The following is a 20873-nucleotide window of genomic DNA, read 5'->3' on the forward strand; positions in this document are numbered from 1 at the left end:
GTACTTTACAGAATTCTTGTCTTTACCAAGAACAAATTAACATTCCTTTTTAAGTCTATATATGCAAACTAAATCTAAAGCTAAGGCTAGCTTAATATTAATGTACTATCACATACTGAACCTGAGCTGGCTAATGAACTAGCTAGCTAACTAGCAGTGACTCCAAATCTCAACCAAGCTACAGTGACTTTGAATTCACAATGATTAAATAGTGCGTATTGTTAAAAAAAAAATAGGCATCCACTAATTATTATATCAGAATTCTCATGAATATAACATGAATTCTCTTGATCATAGACTAGTGTAAATGCTTGTGATCTGCTTCATGATCTGGTCCATTTGTATTGCAAGTTTGACTACAAGTTTACTGAGACACAATGAGAAAATCGTAAAAAGAATTGTGAATGTAGTGAAATTTATGAATGTGTAAATGTGTGATGTTTTTTTCACTTTTTTTTTTAATCATTTTAAATTGTTGATATTTTCCACCATCCTGATGACATTTATTCACAACACAGAAAAACAACACAGATGAACATGCACAGTACTGTTTTTTTATCTCTGTGGGAGATTTTCAAAGAATTAAATAATACTGGAGCCACAGTTTCTCCTCATTCATCCCCTATCATTGTGAGGACATCTCAGTCTGTCGACCAAGCAAACAGAAGCACTTCAGAACAGAAGCACAGCTAACAGCTCTCTGGAGGATCATTCACCCTCATCAGGGAATGTGGAGTTTCTTGGGGAATCTACTGTCAAACAGATGGTCCACAGCAATAACTAGCACAGGCTCAGACTTTTCTTTATTAACCTCCTCCATTCCAAGGCTCGGAGGAGATAGCTGAGTGGAGAGACAGCAGAGGAACAGTTCGAATGAATGCCAAAGGGAGCAGAGAAACAGCTCCAGTGCCTTAAAGGCTCCTCAGATTCACACTTAAATTAATAAAACAATCTGTTTTGTGGAGATAATGCAAATTAAAAGAAGTATGAGGAGCCAGACTGTAGCCTCTTCTCTAAACCCCCTTCTTCAAGGACTGTTTGTGTGTTTGAGTATCAGAAGCTTCATGTATATTTTTATACACTTATATTTAGTAGCATGTGTTGCTGTGCAAACTTACATTCTTGTCACTGTGTCTCCTTCACTACAAAGGATGCCCTCATTTCATTCTGTACTTTTGGAGCACAGGCTTTAAAAAAAACAAAACAAAAAAACAAACAAACAAACAAAAAAAAAAAACATGAACTGCAATGAAGGTTTTCCCAGCTTTCATTCCTCCTCTATTCTCCATTATAATCATTAAAAGCAGATTTAAACGGGTCCTTCATGGCCTATATGCCTTGAAACATCTCCTCTAATATGTTGTTGAAATATTCCTAACTTGTAGCTCTTTGAAAGAAGTGGAGGAATTCTGCTGAGATTGCAGATTCTAGACATTTAATCGATACCATGGTTGCATTTGTAATAGGAGGAGGAGATCATTTATTTCATTCTAAATTCAATTTCATGGATAGTGAATTTTGAAGTGTCATATTAGCTGTTTGTTTTGCTTTACAACTATGTTAATTATCCTAAATCATCTTAGAATAATAACAACACCATGTGTCTTTTTCTTGACTATTTCACATTTTGGCTCTAATAAAGTCTGATTAATAGACTTATTGAGTTTGAACAAGCATGTTGACCTAAGGTTAACTATATCTGTCTATTCATCTTTAAATCTCTCTATATATTTCTTAGTTACATTTATTATGTGGAATTATCTTTACTGAGGCTGCTAGTTGTCTAAACACATTTTTGTTGGTTGGGTCAATTTCTCTTTATTAGGTAGCACACGAAATTAGCTTGCTCAGTCGAGTAAGACATAATCACTTAAAGAACTTATCACTAAAAAGTGAAATTTGTTCTGCATGATTATTGCATATTTTCACATAATATAGTCTGAACTTCCACTTATCTTTTTTAAATTTACATATGTATGCATCTATGGATACACATGCACAGATGCATGCATGCCCGCACAGATCCTGATATCAGCTGAACCAATTTCTTCTCAAGAGCGAACAATGATCGCAATCAGGGCTGTTTACCATGCTTACAATAGAGCAATCAACATCCACTGGTGTATAAAAGGAAATAGAACTACACATGATTGTTCCTTTTAGCCACAAAACCATAGAATATCAAAACTTCTTAAAGCAGGTAAAAGATAAAAATCCAATTCTGTTACACAAGGTGATGCAAAGAGACACATGAGCATGGCTCTGTCATACATGCCCTTTAACATTTTCCCTCTGGATGGAAGAAGAATGAGCCTTCCTCATTAGGTGGATATTTAGATGGACAGTGCCTAATGTGCCTGAGGTTCCACTTTAGATGCTGAACTGCACTGTCGCAGCCCCACTGACATGCTCATGACACATCTGGATTCTGGAATGATTCATGGAGCTGATGCAGGGTCTTATGCAAAACGTTTGGGCGCACTCTCAATTTACATGTTTTAAATTTCTAAGTTTAATTAACTAATTGAATTTCTAAGTTAATTATTTTCACATTCTCTACAGAGACACACTTCTGCATACTGTCCAATTAATGTTTGTTTGCTTAAGTTAACATATACTAACATAGTTAAATATAATTGCAATTTTTACTATTTGAAGATTAAGGTTACATGCTTTACTTAATCGTTTTAGCCAACATGGCCATATGGCATTTGAAATTACCTGGATTTCTGCACTATGCAAGTTGGCAAATGTATATATATATATATATATATATATATATATATATATATATATATATATATATATATATGTGTGTGTGTGTGTGTGTGTGTGTGTGTGTGTGTGAGGGGGAGCATTCTGTCTCTCTCTGTCTGCTGATGGCAAGGGTGCATGCCTTGGCATAGTGGCAGTGCAATACATGGCACTGGAGCCCATTTGGAGCCCAACCAAATTTAATTGATAATGACATTCAATTGATTAACTACAGACACACCTAAATGCAGACAGGCCATCTTTCATACTGACTACCCTCAGAGTTCCATGGCCATCACAAAGCTTTTATGAAGTACACTGCATGATTTCCAAGAGACGAGGAAAGATCATATTGAAACACGCATCCAGAAAGGATTAATACATTTTTATTACAAAGTGCGAATCCTACACCCGTCAACACATTTCATCTAGAAAGATACCAGAAGAACATTGAAGGAACATCAGGCCTCTCTAGCCTCAGCTAAGGTCAGTGTTAATGATTTCACAGTAAGAAGCAAGCAGCAGTAGCAAGGAACAAAACAAGCAAACAAAAAAGCTAAACCGCATCAGAATAGATGAAAAGGAAGTAAATTACTGTTTTGGAGTAGTCTTGGACCCAACAGAGATGCAGTGGCAGAGACTCAAATGAAGCATTTATATTTGAAAACCTACCAAAATAACTGAAATAAAGCAGTTCTGCAAAGGAAACTGGGCTACAATTACTCCACAACAATATGAAAAACTAATATGCAATTCTATAAATGTTAGTTGCAGTTATTGCTGTTAAAGGTCATGCAACTAGTTATTCGTTTTAAGGGAAATTACTTTTTTTTCACATGACTGATCCACATATTGGATAACTTTGCTTCTTAAACAAAGAAATGGTAGTTGTACCAATGAAATGATGTAGAAGACCAAAAGATGTTTGCTTTTATATGAGATGTGTGCGAAGAACCTTTGAAAGTTAAATTATGATCAAATGGAAACATTTCTATTTCAATGACAGTGATGATTTCATGTTCATATTACAATAACTTCAGCAAATATTCAATAATGGAGAAAATGTGAAGGGTAAATACTTTATGACAATTTACTTAGTTTTCAACAAATCTCTGATAAGCCTTCTGAAACTTACTGTTTTGCCACTGACATGCTGTTTTTTTTATTTGTAAATGAGGAATTTAGAAATTGAAGTTTAATTCGGATATAATGTAAAGATATCTATGTCAATTACAGTCTCCCTCTAAAACATCTTCACTTACCCTCAAATTGAACCTTGAAAAACCTCATCCATTGCTTTTTAGAACCAAAAGCAATTAAGCCAACTTGTTTTCTTTATAAGCAATTACTGAAAATAAGAAAATGGCAGTGTCTATGTCTGAACAGAGAGATGTAAACTGGATTTATGAATTTCTTTTTCCTGTATTGATCTTCTTAATTGCAGTGTCTTGGTTAAAACATGGAACAATGAAGTGGAGCGCAACAACAGCAGCATTAAATTCATTATCTGAAAGAATGCCCAAGCCTTACAAGACTATCCATAGGCATATGCATACTTTGCTGGGAATGAGTCAGTCACTTAATGGGTGAGTGTATGTGTGTGTGTGTGCGTGCACGAGAATGTGGTTGACTATAGAGCAAATGTAAGCAGATTTGGGGTTCTATAGCCTGTAGCCTTTGGGGCTCTGTAAAAGGAATGGCTCAGCATTTTCATACTAAATTAATTTGTATCAGCTTTTGTCTTGCTGTTGTTAGTAACTGCATATGTACTGATCGCAATCTCACAAGCACAAACCTTCTAAATATGTATGCTTCAAAACTGCAAAGATACTACAGTACTATAGCAATACACATCTTCAGATTGATCTATTATTGATATTCGTCGTCCCTGTGTGTTCTTTGTGTTTCCCTGTGTCCTGTGAAGTCTTGCTGCTGTTCTGCAGATCCAGCCTTCCAAGAGCATGTCTGGTTTGTGCTGTGTTCCTTATTTCTCCTTACATGCTATCTCTTATTCTTGTGTGTCCTTCTCTGTTTTCAACATGTATCAGTGTGCCACAGTTATCTTTCTGCTTTGTAGCGCCAGTGCAAAACACTGCAAAAAAAAGCTAACTCTGATAAAGTACATTGGGGTAGACCCAGAGGAACATTTTATTACTCAAATGTTGATCTTTGAGGTCTCAGAGGACTTATTTGTGATCTCACTTATGCTTCATTTAAAGATAAATTGTGTCAAAGATGTTTATCCGAAACTTTCTTAGGAGAAATAGTATTAAACAGAAATGAGACATGAAATCTCTTTCTTGTCTTGATCTTTCAAGACTCCATATATTTGTTCCTTTAGAATGAATATAATTACTCAGTAAAGTGATTTAAGAAGCTGTGTAACCTTAATTAAACCCAATCAGTTTAATTAACACAAACTCCTGTCGAGTCAGTTTTACCTTTTATTCTTTAACCTTTTATTTATTCAACAGAAATAATTCTACATAGTAAAAGAAATCACATGAATGCTGTTTTAGTTCCCCTGGGATGTTAATAGCTCATTCATGATTTCTCTAAATATATCCTTACATCTTCTTGCTGGTCATGCTCTTCCTCTGTTACCTTCAACTGTTCCAAGCATAATTGTTTTTTTTTTGTTTTTTGTTTGTTTTTTTCCAGTGAAATGTTTCTTCCCACAATGAGTCCAAAATAATAGAGCTTCACTTTGGGTATCTGATCTTCCAGTAAAGGATGATTAACTATTTGATCAAGCATCAAGGATACCACAAAATAGCTGGTTTATTCAAATTCAAGGTGAATTCATATTTGTCAGCTGTTCCGCTATTAAGGTGAACAAAATTGGCCAAGTGAAACAGTGATTCACAGCATCAAAACTGAAAAGACCTGATTGAGGAGTTAACATTGAGACTAGTGTTGCAGTGATATACTCTGGTACGAAAATGTATCATTTTATTTATTATTTTAGTTTATCATATTGTACTTTTGCTTAACACATTTAAATGCAACTGAAAAGAGGATCCCACCGTCATTATTTATTATCCTCTGTCTGTACTGTGTTGTGTTGTCTGTCCGCACTTGTTTGTTTGTGTTGCACTTGTGTCTTGTATGCACTGTCTATGTTGCACCATGGTCCTGGAGGAACGTTGTTTCGTTTCACTGTGTACTCTGTATGTAGTTGAAATGACAATGAACCCACTTGACTTGACTTGACTTGACTTGACTTCATACTAATTACAGAGCTTTAAAAATCAAACAACCAACTGATCAATGGAGAAAATAATTTACAGATTAATCCATAATGGAAATAATCATTAACTGGAATCATTAACTTAACCCATTCAAACCTCAAATGCAGCTTTCTTATTTTTTCTTATTTTGCATTTACTTTCATTATTAAATGGAACTATAGTTGCATTTTTACTATATTTAATATAGTTTTAAAATTTTTACTATAGCTTTAACTATACTAAATATTTAGTTTTATCTCTTTAAGGCTCAATGTAGAATACTATTACTACTACTACTAATAATAATAATGAAAAGAAGAAGAAGAAAATGGAAAAGAAGAAGAAAAACAAAAACAGGAAGAACTGTGAAATACTGTAATACTATAAAACTGATGTTTTCTGAGATGGTTAGCATACTGTGAAAATCTCATACTGTTGCAACCCTAATTGAGACTCCTCACTAGACTCCTATACTGGAGCTCAAGAGGAGACACATGTGAGATTACTGAGTTTTTTTTGTTTTGTTTTTTTCTCTCACGTAAGCAGCAGGAGACACCTGCTATAGTCGACTTTGCTTTTCCATCTGATCTCATTGTTGTCTAGGAGAAACTACTGAGATATTAAAAAGATTTCCATTTCTTCTGAGAAGGAAAAAACGTGTACAAGTAATATTTTGTCAGACTATCACTTTGAGAACTTTATAGTATAATGAGCGGCCTAGTTTAACTTCTGCCTGGAAAGAAGAGCATAGTTGCACGGTTGCACCATAGTTCTAGCAAGGCAATGGCCACAAGCACACCAGGGTAACTACATTTTTGAAATTGATGAGTTTTCTTTTTTATTTAGTTTTCAGCTTTGATTTTTGATTCCATACACCTACCAATGAGGTGTGACAACTTTATGTACTGACACTAACTTACTTCCAGCATGTTTTATTGTTTGTATGGCATGCAGCACTATGTTTAGCGCTGCTCCACTCCTTTTCACCTTCACTGGAAACAGGTACATATCTGCTTTTGTCAGAATCTTGCTAGCATTAATAAGAGTTCTGCTGTTTTAGTGGTGCCAAATTAGCACAGCAGTAGACTGAGCTCAGCCAGGCTGCAGCTTTCCTTAAAGACTGCCAAAGGCACAGAGACATTCACTAAACTATACTTCAAACATTGAAATACAGAAATTAAAGTCGAAAACTGTCATTTGTGTTTTTATTGCAGTTAATGAGTCCTTATTTTCACTGGCAGTTTTTGCTTTGTCTTTGTGATAGTTTTTGTTAATGATTAATTAACTAAATTAATTCATTCATTTTCCTTAATGAACCCTGAAGCATGCCACAGCGACAGGAACGGCTTACTGAAAATGAATCCACTATTTGGGTTCTCCACAGTTAAACAATTTAAAAACATTCTGATCTTAAAAACCACTGGAGATTGCAGGTGGATAGAAGACTGGTTCTTGATATTTCCTCTACCACATTTACCATACTGCTCTGCTCAGATTCCTGTTTACAGTTCTGTCACAGGTTCTGTAAGAGCTCTGCTTCAACATAACTCTAGTATTCTCCATAATTTATAACTGTATTTTGACCATATGTCTTTGCTGGACTGTTCCTGTTCCTTTTTGAATTATGGTTATGTTTGTATAAGGCCTTAGTTCTGACTTTGTTGCCAGGTATAACAATTATCACTCATAGACTCATAGAATGGGCCTGTTTACACCTGTGCATTAACATGTGTTTTGTATCCAGATAGAATCTGAATATACTCTCACTGGATTCTGTTTACACCTGTAATTAAAATGCATTCTCAGTGTGACCAGATAAGATCTGATTCCATACACCTACTTTCACCTACGAATGAGGTGTGACAACTTTATGTACTAACACAAACTTACTAAATCAAAGCGAGTCACTAAAGGCTCCAGCATGTTTTATTGTTTATACAGCATGTAGCATTATGTTTTGCACTGCTCCACTTCTTTTCATCTTCACTGGAAACAGGTACATATTTGCTTTTGTCAGAATCTTGCTAGCATTAGTAAGAGTTCTGCTGTTTTAGTGGTGCCAAATTAGAGTGTCTAAATATACTCTCACTGGATTCTGTTTACACCTGTAATTAAAATGCATCCTCAGTGTGGCCAGATGAGATCTGATTCCATACACCTACCTTCACCTGCGAATGAGGTGTGACAACTTGATGTGCTGACACAAAGTGTGACCAGATGAGATCTGATCTCAGTTTCCTGCACCAATGTGTACATCTTTTCATTTTTACTTCATGTAAACAACGGTTTCTCATTAAAATTGTCCTTCCAGGAGGCTGTGGTTTTCTTGACAGATGTATTTCTGCTTGCCTGGCGAAATCTGATCACAGAAAATGCATTCCGTTTACACTCGTATTAAATGTGGATGAGATCGGTCTCTGACCACCTCTGAATGTGGTTTGAGTGATCCAATCGTAATCTGATCACAATGCTTCTTGGGGGTGTTTACACCTGGTTTTCCATGCGAAAAAGTGAAATCTGAACAAGATCTGATCACCACAAACACTGTTGATGCCAGGTGTAAACAGGCGAAATAATTAATAAGGACCTGCCTGTATTTCCCCAATAAACACTCTATACTTCACTCTATTTTTGATACTATAATACTTTCTTATCCATCATCATCTCAGTTTTAGGACATTCTATATCAATAAGAACAAAGATATTTTTATTGAACACTGAAGGAAAAAGCACAGGCTGCTCCAAGCCTGGAAAATATTAGATTAGATTAGGAAATATTAGAAAAGAGGAAAAAGAATGTGTTATTTCATCCATGTTTTCCAAAAGTGCCAAAAAATATTTTTCTATCTGCACCAATGAGCTTGAATCTTCATGATGCATGTCTTGATTTTTTTTTACTGTTAAAGGCAAATAATATTGCACTTCATTCTTTATTAAGAAAATTATAGTAAGCTTAAAAGTCAAAGTCAAAGTCAGCTTTATTGTCAAAACAGGACAAACACAGGTTTGAAATTATGTTACTCTCAGACCCATTTGTATTTATATAAATAAATAGAGGTCCCTGACACTGACACCAGAAGGAAAGTGGCATATGCAGCAATGTACTTATAAAATGTATAAAGGAAGTGTAAAGGTTGAGTTGAATTTAATCAGTAAAAAACTGTAACATACAGTCATTGCTTGAACGTAATGCTTGTGCAGCATTTACAGTATTCCAGTCTGGTCACTTCACAGGCTCCACTGTGTAAAAAAAAACAAAAAAATCTGTCTTTCAACTTGTCTCATCAACACAGAGGAAGTCCCCCGAAAAGCTGGGTGTGTGCACACGTTTTAAACAAAAGAGGAAAACAGATGGTGCCAGGTCTGTCTGTGTTTTTTTTAATCGCTGTCATCTTTGAATTGAGCTCATTAGATATCTGAGGATAGAGCTTTGAAGAAATCACATACTCCACCTGCTTGATCAAGGTTTTTGTGTTTGTTTAACAAATTGAGCACATGTTCTGACCACTTGGTCACACTATGGTGCCATGAACTATCAACAGTGTTAGCTTACAGGCAAATTAACACGCTGTAACAAATTACACTCACTGCCTAGTTTATGAGAAAACACCCACCTTTATGTGGCCTCTTTATGAGGTTCACCTACCTCATGGGTCCACCATATAGTGTACAGTTACAGACTTGTGGCCCATCGGTTGGTCTGCACAGTTTGTCAGCCACTGTGTACTGTGTACTGACATCACTCAACGGTTTCTGACCACAGGACTGTAGCTGACTTGGTGTTATTTGAGTGGTGGGTCATTTTCAACACAGCAGTGGCACTAGAATGAAAGAGAGTGTAGCTAGATGTGTAAAAACAGTGTCAATACTATGCTGAGAGTGGTCTACCACCTGAACATATCCATTCAAGATCACAAGCTGTGTGATCACAAGCTGACCACTGACATAGGGCTAGAGGATGACTAACATACATTGTGCTTCAGTATCTAACTGTACTGTCTTTACAGTTTGTTTTATTGGCGTGTATAATGTAATTCAGTTATTTAATGACTATTATATCCAATGATTGTGGGACAGCAGTGATTGGCGCTGAACGGTTTGACCTCTGTTGTCATCTTGTTTAGAATGCATAAGTTTATGATGCTTGTTCAGGCCAAACAACACCTAATTGAACCATAGCCAAAGGTGTTCACAGGACTCCTGAGGGAATTAGAGAACCCCCCCTCGTTCTTCTCAATTAAACACTACTTGTATTAGGTATCTTTGTTCAGCCCTAAATACAAGAGACATTAATAGTTCTTAATTGCAACACTGTGAGAACTGGATCGAGAGTTACACTGGACAGAATGGCGCAGCTAATTCATTGTTAGAGTTAATGATCTATTTTCTATACGGTTCAAGTTGAAGTCAGAAGGGGCAGGCTGTTGGCAGCGCCTGGGGTGGAGGATGTAATGGCGAGAATGAGCTCGAGTCTCGGACTTGGCAGCAGCAGGCGCCATGGGTGGGCGGCAGGGAAGTGGACTGATAGGGGACGGAGCAGGGAGGCGGAGGGCATGGTCCTCTTTAGTGAGGCGAATTGCTTTGACCAGTCGAGCTTGGCAGAGGCTCACCTCTCTCACCCCAGTCAAGAGGAGGTTTAAATGAAGATGGCTGTGGAGGGGGAAAAGACTATAGGACGCTTCTGAACTACAAGAGCTTGATGAAAGAAAGTGGGAATAACTGAAGGGAAGGTTCCTTTTTTTCATTGCTTTATTTAATTTTTTTTTTTCATTTAGCGTAGTGACCATGACCACATAGGCCTGTCCGTTAACGTAATTGGGTATTGTAATGTAGATAAAATAATGGAATGGAAATCTCCTTTTCTACTTGCAAGCACAGCCGTGATATTAACATCTGTACATTTCACCAAATCTCACCACCTACTTCAGTGAACTGCAATTAGGAAATAATGAATATGCATCACACTTTTGTTAGCGCTGACAATTACGGTGACTTGTAAGGGTTAATTATTCATCATTCTGTCTCTCCACTCAGCCTTGCTGTCCTTCTGCTGAGTGCCACCGCTTCACTGGATCTCCAGACCCTGGCATGTCAGCAGACGGTGGAGAGGATGGAAGAAGGCTCAGTGAGCTCCCAGCATATGGTGCACTATGACAGGGATTAAGAGATGCAATGTCCTGGACTGGCAATGCTGGCCCATGCTGAATATCTGCCAGACATGCTCAAAGTCCCCTTAGATTAGCTATTGTCCAGGGTTGTTTTTCGCAGGTTTGCTTCATCTGAACTAAAGATTAGTCACACTGTTCAAGGTATGGATGTATTACTTTAACTTTACTATACTGTACTTAAGCACATATATAATACCGTCATTTGGTGGGATTCCCCCCTTGGCTAAAATAACTTCAGTTAGACATTTCCTATAATGATCTACCATTCTCTGACATCCACTGAGAGAAGGTTTTTTCCACTCCTTCATGCAGAATTCTTTCACATGTGTGACGTTTAGTTTTTAGACAGATGGTCTCACATTTCCCTCAAGTGCCCTATGATACAGTAAAGATTTCCTAGCAGAATCCATGTTGGAAAGCTCTCCAGGCCCTACTGCAGAAAAGCAATCGCAAACCATGACATTTCCACCCCCAGGCTTCACAGTTAAAATGGGTTCGTGTGCTCAAATGCACATTGTTCCAGATGTCCTGGTCTTGGTCTAGTTTTTCTCTGGGAAACTTTAGTCTTGCTCTGATGGTGTGTGATGTGTGTTCTCTTTCTGGTGGTAGATGCTGTAATTTGACTTCAGCTGTGACAAGAGCTACCTGTTGATCCTGTGATGACATTTTAGGACTGTTGGAGACTTCTTTATATGTTATGTGGTCCGCTTTTGGAGTGAACTTGTAGACAGTGGAATGGCTGAATTTCTAGGTGTTTTGAGATTTTTTTTATTTCTATACCAAACTCATATGCATTTACAACCTTCTTTCTGAAGGCCTCAGAAAGCTCTTTGGATCTAAATATAGTTAGTAGTTCATTGCTTTCATTTTATGTTATAGGCAAATTTCAGTTTCAGAATTATAAATGATAATGCAGACTATCTGGCATGCACCCAGCATAATCTATGTTGTGCAAATTACATAACTGATTAATGTATGTACAAACTCATTAACATTTGCTATTCTCTCATTTGAAGCTAGTCCTGAAAAAAACAATACCACAGAGATCTGTATGAAATATAAGCCCATGCCATATGTTAATCTTCTGTCCATTCCTTCACATTTTTTTCTTTTCTTTTGATTTCGCATAAACTTTTATAAACAAATCTCTATCATCCTGTCCCACTCATCTCTGCTAATTCACTATTCCAATTTGGTCTCTGTGGTGTAAATTAAACTGGCTAAGCACAAGAAAAAATGGACCTGATGGTTAGCAAAGAGGGTCTCTTCATCATTAGAGAGTGGTGAAGGACCAGAAAGAAATGGAAGAATACTGAACTCCCCCTTATTGTGCACACTCTAGTGCACTTGAGCAGCATACTGATAAAGCCAATGCTACTGAACAGCAAGAGTGACACACCAGTGGCACAAGGGTACGCTGACCTACATTTCATCTAAACTAAAATTCAGTTGCCTAGCCTAGATTCAAGTCTGAAGAGGCCGGATACTTCTTGATGCAGGTTGTGTGATGTTTGTGTATTTTATGTCCAATCAAAATGAACATCTGGTGCAGGTTATTCATTTTCAGGAGAAAAAGCCCATGACTGAATGTTGGAGGAGTGCAAATTTCTCCAGGAAAAAACCCTCAAAGTAAGTCACCTGAAAAGTTAAGAAACCGTAAACAAATGTAAAAAAGGATGTATTCACTAAATACAAAATCGTTAAATATATATTTTACATTTTTACCTGATTCTGACCTTAATTAGCTTGTTAGGACCACAACTTGCTCACAACCTTGTTAGTAAAGGCCAGTTGATGCAAATGTCAAAGCTTCATAAATGATCTCACTCCTCAAACCTTGTCTCAGTGTTCTGAAAATTAAAATAATTGCTGACCACAAAGCAAGAGAAGGGTTAGCAAGACGATTCTTCATGACAGATCAGTCAAGTTAAGGTCAAATCAAAAGTCTTGTGGAAGATGAGGACTCCACAAGATTCCACAAGATGACTTAATCACAAAATAAATAGTTACAAACAGTATAAATTGTATTTGCACCACCAAAACCATATGCATCAAAATCATTGTAATGTTTTAAAAATTTATAATTCGCTGCTGTAGTGTATTATTTACTTTAATGTCTATCCAACTTTTTGATCCAACTCAATGTTTTTAAAATGCAGCTTATACTAGCTGTTGAGCAGTGTTTTTTAATTCAGGACCCAAGATTCTTTTTGTTTTTTCTTGAAAAAAAGTGATAAATGTTAAAAATGACTGCAATGCATAATAAACAACCACCAAGATCTCAAGATTAATTCATATACCACTAAAGTGCACCCAGCACAATTTGTAAAATTTGCATGAGGACATTTATACATTTTTTTACAATTTACAAGAAACTCCCATCCACTGGTGGTGCCATTCTGCGTTTTTCCCATTCTGGCCTGGTTTGAGGTGTAAGTTCAGGTAATAAAATTTCACTGGTTGCTTTGTAACATCAAGACATCAGGATATCATTTCTGTGTATTTCTCCTCCATGATGTCCAATGAAAAATATATATCTCTACTGTACAGGACAAGCAAAATGTTTATTATTTTAAATTAATGTGTTAATTTAATGTGAAATAAGAAATTCACATTGAATTAATGTGTGAAATAAGTTGTGAAATAAGAAATAGAGATTTGAGATTTTTATTGAACAGCAGCAATTTAATACAAATCCTAAAGTGGTTGTTTAGTACAAATTCTTCTTAGGACCAGACTGTACAAACACATAACTTGTTGTGATGGTAAAGATAACTGGTGAGAGAGAGAGGGAGAGAGAGAGAGAGAAATTAAAAATGAATAAAGAGAATTAAATTATATAAACAATCTCAAAACGGATCTGTGATTGCGCATGGCAGTTGGTCTCACTGTTATTATTTATTAAAATCTTTTTTTTTCTATGTTTTTCTTACCCTGCTGCCATAGCATTATAAAAGTTATTAGTGAATGTAGTAAACAACGGCAGGAAAAAGAACAGCAGCAGTAAGCATGGCAACCCTAGCTGCATCTAAACACGTACAAGAAGGTAATTTTCCTGTTATATTCCTTTTTCCTGTTCGGGAATCAGGTTTATGCTGTCTACCTTTGCAGTCCAATTAAAATCAAATACAAAAAAGAAACACAGGCACACCATATCTCTGGCTATGTTCAGTATGGTACATGGTTCACTGAAACTGGGCTCTGTCTTTATTCGTGCAATGCCATTGCTCTACCCTAAGAGAGTGAAGTTTAACTGTTATTGATGAAACATGAAAATAAAGATTAAGAACAAGATTAGGAAATAGCAGTAAGCACATTATCCATAAAGAAACAGAAATGTGTGTGTGTTGGAGGAGCACAGTGCACCAGAGGGACACAGTGTTCCATGAACAGATCATTTCACTCATCCTTCGTGGCTCCATGCTCCATTATCTCTCTTGAATAAGTGTGCCTGTGCTGCAAAAGGCACGACTGGGCATAATGACTGCTTCAAGGTGCAGCAAAACCAACAAGGCCCTTCTCTGGCCTTGCAGGCATGACACCTTATAAAACCAAAGAGGAAAATTTGGCCATGAAGAACAGCCGTTCATATCACAGGCTTTATGTAAGCCCTTTCTAAGTACAAGGCTAGCTGAGCACTTTCGAGAGAAACGAGTCTTGAAATAAACCGGTCACACACCACGCACCACTCACCTATTGTCTGCTATGCCTCAGAGCCTACAGTGAAACTGCAAAAAATAAATCCTCCACTTACATTTCATCCACACACTGCCTTACATCACTGAAGGGTTTGCTTGTCTATATAGTTCAGGATCAATACTTTAAATGCTTTTTCTATTACAGAAAACAGATCTTTTTTTAACTAAATTATAGAGCTGGTGGTTAACAAATATAAAGCTGTATTATATTAGGTTCTCGAACCTTCCCTCTATTTTGGTGGATGTGATTCCAGTGAGAATGGCAGGTGGGAATTTCTCCTGACCCAGCCTCTCAGTCTTACAGATAAGGGCACCTTCCACACACCACTTGCTGGGATTGAAGAGAGTGCCAGAGCACTGCATAGACAGAATGGACAGCTACAACGAAGGGGGGGGTCTAGTCCCTTCCCTGTTGCCCAGGGGAGGCTCCAGGCTTAATTGTAACACGGAAAAGGGTCACTCTGGGCCAGCACAACAGTACAACTAAAAATAACAGCAGGAGGGTAATAAAACTGCAGTGGGGACACTTCCCATATTACAGGGCAAAAAGCCCCAAAGCCCAGGATGCTCCGCCAGTCTGCCAGGCTCCAGACGGCTTCACTGCAGCACTCACTCAGCTACTGAGAGAGGACAGGCCACTTACTGTGCATGCACACTGAGAGGGAACAACTCAAAGATCACCATCAGAACACACTCTTTTATTTACAAAAAAAAACCCCAATAATTAATTATGTATTTAAATTGTTTGGCTCCATTCAAAGCCAGTACATGCATTCCGTATTTACTCATTTGACTGCACACATTAATTGTATTTATATGAATTCATGCTAATGCAATGTTATTTCTAATGTATCATTCAGGGAAGAACGTTAAGCAATTATGTTGCTTGCTAGCCATATCCTACTGTTAGTGAACTCCTGATTGGCAAACTGTTTGTTTACTGTGTTATTGTTAATAGTGAATGAAGTGATTTATTTAGCAATGATATCGCTTATTATGGTGACACTTTATTTGGAGTGATCCTCCTTAGATGAAATAAGCACTCACCAGACTCTCAGTAACAGATCAACAGCATCCCAGTGATGTGGCAACATCTGAACATTCAGTCGATTCTTAAGAGACTTTGACTGAAGACTTTGAGTGTCTTCAGCCGAGAGTCTGAGTTCAGATCTGTTCACCTGAGAAACCACTGATCATCTAACAGGTCTAATACAGACCAGCTCAACATCCTTAACCAGCTGCTATAGACCTGCTGCTAACACCAGCCTGGAACTGGATGTTAATTAGATTAGGCTGAGATTAAGGGTCAAGGGAGAGGGTTAGTATTAGGTTCTTGTTTGAGTTTAGGGCCAGGACAAGGGTTAGGATTGAGGTCATGGCTAGGATTAAAGTCATGATGACAGTTAGGATTAAGGTTAAGAAAAAGGGTTAGGGTTGAGGTTAAGGTTAGTATTAAGGTCAGAATGAGGGTTAGGATTAGGTTTTATGATGAGGTTAAGGTTAGGATTAGGTTTTAGGATGAGGTTATGGTTAGGATTAGGGCTAGGATAATGTGTTGTTGACAAGTTACTGATACTCTTTTAAGCGTAGTAGTGGAACTATTTCCAGGCAGAGGAATTAACAATATTGCAAACAAAGCAAATGTCTTCACTTGATTTTTTTTTCTTCACTTTGCAAAAAAGCCTTCACTATATAAATTAAAAGGCTCTAAGAAGAGCTGCTAATTAGAATCCCTGGCACTTTACAAGTATGCAGATCAATACACTAATAAAACTCACCAAGTAAAACCATCAGTGATAAATTAACTACACATTAAAGGCTGAGGCAGCATCAAATACTCAACTCCTTCAAAGTATTTCAGTTAGATCTGTCAAATAGTTCAGTTACGCTGGAAAACAAGTGTATGCAGAAAAAAACTGAACTGTTTTAAAGCGTATATTTTAAAATAATATGTGAAGAGAACAAGCTGCTGTTTACCACAAATCATTTGCCATTAAAAGCATGTAAAAATCATATTGCATTGATCATTGCATTGCACTGTTTGCATCAACTATGATTTATATCCATATTTAACTTATTCTACAAAATAAAATCACCTCAAGCAATTAAAACAGGTTCTTCAACATTAACTTAACTTATGAAGCATATCCATTTTTTTTAAATCATTGCTTAACAAAATGACCCCATGAACTGATGTGGTGGATGAACAGACTGTTTCTTTATATGATCTCTGTTGTGAGGAGTGTGAGGAGTCTTCATCTAACATTTATATAATCATTGTTTTGAGTAAATAACCATTGAAAAATCAATGTTTTAAACAGTGAAAAAAACTAAACACGACATCTTTATTAAGATCTTAATAAGTCTTAAGAATAACAACTGAATAAAAAGTCTAAAGTGCAAAAAATGTATAATTTATTCTGTGATGGTTCACTTTTAAATGACAGTGAGCCTTGCCCGGTTTGCAAATACCTCTGCTTAAACTCTACACTAGCTCTATTTCACTGCATGTGTCAGTCAGTTAGGGATTACTGCTGATGTGTTATTCTGCAAGAGAGAAAGAGAAAAAGAGAGACTGAAAAGAGAAGAAAAGAGATGCACTGTATCCCTGTGGAGTGACAGACACCCTGTCCTAATGGCCTGTGTGGGGCGTGTTTGGGTTTTCAGCATAAGGCCCTGCTGTCATGCCGTCTTTTCCCTGCGTCTAATGAGCCGGCAGCCTATCCCTGGGTAAGGAAATGTGAGCATGTGTTTAACACAGGCAAAAACTAGCACAAATCAAAGTCAGCACTTTTCTCTCCCTTTCATCCTCCTCCCTTCTTCCACTCTTTGGTTGCCCCCCAGCTCCCCCTCCACCTCTCTGCATGTGGCCCCACAGGGTAGACCAATGGGGCTCTCTAGTGAGATGAAAGCATGCTTAATTCTTCCTTTGTTTGCTGCTCTGAGCTTAAAAGTCATTTTTCCCTTCCTCTACATGCTCTCCCACACTTTCTTTCTCACTAGTACTGTCTCAATAACCCCCCACCAACACGGGTACACACACACCCCACAAATACACAAATGCCCGCGCACACATTCTATCCAGCTCCTCCCACCCAAAAAAAAGCGCCTCTATAATGTTTATATAAGATTTTTGAAACTGATAGGAGTCCTACTGGGCAATTGCTCAGAATATGAAAGTTTCATTTCATGGGCTTCATACATCAATCTGAACGGAGCTTTGTCTCCGGCCGACAGAGAGGCTGCCTACAATAGCATATTTATTTATTTGCCTCCCTGAGCAAGACGACGTGGCTCTGATAAGGCCTGGCTGAAATGTTTATTCTGTCTCTCGCTCTCTTTCACACCCTTTCTCTCTCTGTCTGCTGCACCTTTCCAATTGTGCTTGGTCCCTGTCCAGCCCACTACCTTTATTTGAGTTAGGAAGCTTTTTTGCTATGAGATTTATCTCTCTCTCTCTCACTCTATCACACTTCTCTGCAACTGTGGGACATGCAGTCAGAGACACAAATAAATTCCGGTCCTGCGCTAGGATTTAATCCAGCTGTCCTGAGGGATCTCTTTAGACTGGAAAGAAGCTGCTGTTTTTTTTTAGGTTATAGCAGTCTGAGATCACTAGAGGTACCCTGAGGCAAAGTGGCATGATTCACACTAAACTGTATTTTTACGTCTAGCAATAGATTTGCAGTGTTCCACACTGAAAAGAGCTTTACCCATATGGAGGTGATCTTTAACCCTTTACAGCATTGTCAAGCTTTGAGAAATATACCACAGAACTGTGCACGGCTTTGGACTAGAGTGTTTAACATGAACAGTATTCTACATTTTGTTGATTCTTCCCCCAAAGCTATATTATGACACTGAACACGGTATGCACTGTACTTGCTGCTTGCGTATGCGCAATGCCTGCTGGTTGGGCACAAAAGTGGGAGGCACTCTCTGCCCATAGGAGAGTCTACAGAAAGAGACTCGGGAAAGTTTTTTTCGGAGGACTTGTAATGTACATAAAACTAGCCTTTCCTCCATGTTGGAAGGAACTACCAGACACACACTCGCTGAGACTGCTGGTTGCTCAAAAGTTAAAAACATTTGAACTTTAGATGACCCCCACATGTCTGCCGCAGCAGACTGTGTTTACCGCTGTGCTGTACAGCTGAGGTCCACACAGCAAAGGTCTTCCTCTGCATCATGCATAATGTGCTTGAAAGCGCAGCAAGACCTTTTCATGACCATTTTCACTGTGCTTTTAGGGCTGACTCATGAACATGAATTTTGCCTTAAAAAAAAAGCTCATTTGGAAGAGTTTTCCTGACAAGTAGGAACAGAACAACCTTTATATAGTTAAGTCCACATTGTCCACTCCTAAGAACACAGAAAAAAATAATTTCTGTAATTTTAAATGAAAAAAAAAAAAAAATCTATTGAATAAACCCCCTACCTCACGGTTCACATTCCTAAAATACAATTACTGGAGGGACAAACACAAATTAGGATTGAGAATGTATATACAAACCGGATTCCAAAAAACTTGGGACACTAAACAAATTGTGAAGAAAAACTGAATGCAATGATGTGGAGATGGCAAATGTCAATATTTTATTCATAATAGAACATAGATGACAGATCAAAAGTTTAATCTAAGTAAATGTAACATTTTAAAGAAGAAATATGTTGATTTCAATTTCATGGCGTCAACAAATCCCAAAAAAGTTGGGACAAGGCCATTTTTACCACTGTGTGGCATCCCCCCTTCTTCTTACAACACTCAACAGACGTCTGGGTACAGAGGAGACCAGTTTCTCAAGTTTAGAAATAGGAATGCTCTCCTATTCATGTCTAATACAGGCCTCTAACTGTTCAATCGTCTTGGGCCTTCTTTGTCGCACCTTCCTCTTTATGATGCGCCAAATGTTCTCTATAGGTGAAAGTACCTGGATCCTTCTCCTACGTAGGAGAATGTTGTGATTGCTGCAGAATGTGGTCTGGCATTATCTTGTTGAAAAATGCAGGGTCTTCCCTGAAAGAGATGACGTCTAGATGGGAGCATATGTTGTTCTAGAACCTGAACATAGTTCTCTGCATTAATGGTGCCTTTCCAGACATGCAAGCTGCCCATGCCACAAGCACTCATGCAACCCCATACCATCAGTGATGCAGGCTTCTGAACGGAGCGTTGATAACAACTTGGGTTATCCTTGTCCTCTCTGGTCCGGATGACATGGCGTCCCAGTGTTCCATAAAGAACTTCAAATCGTGACTCATCTGACCACAGAACAGTCTTCCATTTTGCCACGCTCCATTTTAAAAGACCCCTGGCCCAGTGCAAACGTCTGAGCTTGTGGAGCTTGCTTAGAAATGGCTTCCTCTTTGCTCTGTAGAGTTTCAGCTGGCAACGGCGGATGGCACAGTGGATTGTGTTCACTGACAATGATTTTAGGAAGTATTCCTGAGCCCATTCTGTTATTTCCTTGACAGTGGCATTCCTGTTTGAGGTGCAGTGACGTTTAAGGGCCCGGAGATCATGAGCATCCAGTAGAGTTTTACGGCCAGCAATTGTTCCAGATTCTCTGAATCTTTTGATGATGTTAAGCACGGTTGATGATGATAACTTAAAAGTCTTTGCTATTTTACGCTGGGTAACACTATTCTGGTATTGCTGCACTAACTTTCTGCGCAACAATGGTGGAATTGGTGATCCTCTTACCATCTTGGCTTCAGAGAGACACTGACACTCTGAGAAGCTCTTTTTATACCCAATCATGTTGTCAATTGACCTAATTAGTGTTAATTGGTCTTCCAGCTGTTCGTTATATGCTAAATTTCCTTTTTCCAGCCACTTATTGCTACTTGTCCCAACTTTTTTGGGATTTGTTGATGCCATGAAATTGAAATCAACATATTTCTCCTTTAAAATGTTACATTTACTCAGATTAAACTTTTGATCTGTCATCTATGTTCTATTACGAATAAAATATTGACATTTGCCATCTCCACATCATTGCATTCAGTTTTTATTCACAATT

General features: G+C 37.8%; 1 long non-coding RNA gene across 2 annotated transcripts in view; it reads left to right on the forward strand.

Moving 5' to 3' along the window:
- The window catches only part of LOC140551375 (uncharacterized), a 66591-nt gene that overhangs the window by 11265 nt on the left and 34453 nt on the right, over positions 1 to 20873 (forward strand). Inside the window, exon 1 of one of the 2 annotated variants that reach the window (XR_011979253.1) lies at positions 4685 to 4722. The exons of the other annotated variant lie outside the window; for it this stretch is intronic. This is a non-coding gene — a long non-coding RNA (uncharacterized lncRNA). Of the gene's footprint in view, positions 1 to 4684; positions 4723 to 20873 lie in introns of those variants that run through there. 2 annotated transcript variants of the gene reach the window in all.

The sequence above is a fragment of the Salminus brasiliensis genome, chromosome 3 (assembly GCF_030463535.1).
Source record: "Salminus brasiliensis chromosome 3, fSalBra1.hap2, whole genome shotgun sequence".
Classification (NCBI taxonomy): Eukaryota; Metazoa; Chordata; class Actinopteri; order Characiformes; family Bryconidae; genus Salminus; species Salminus brasiliensis.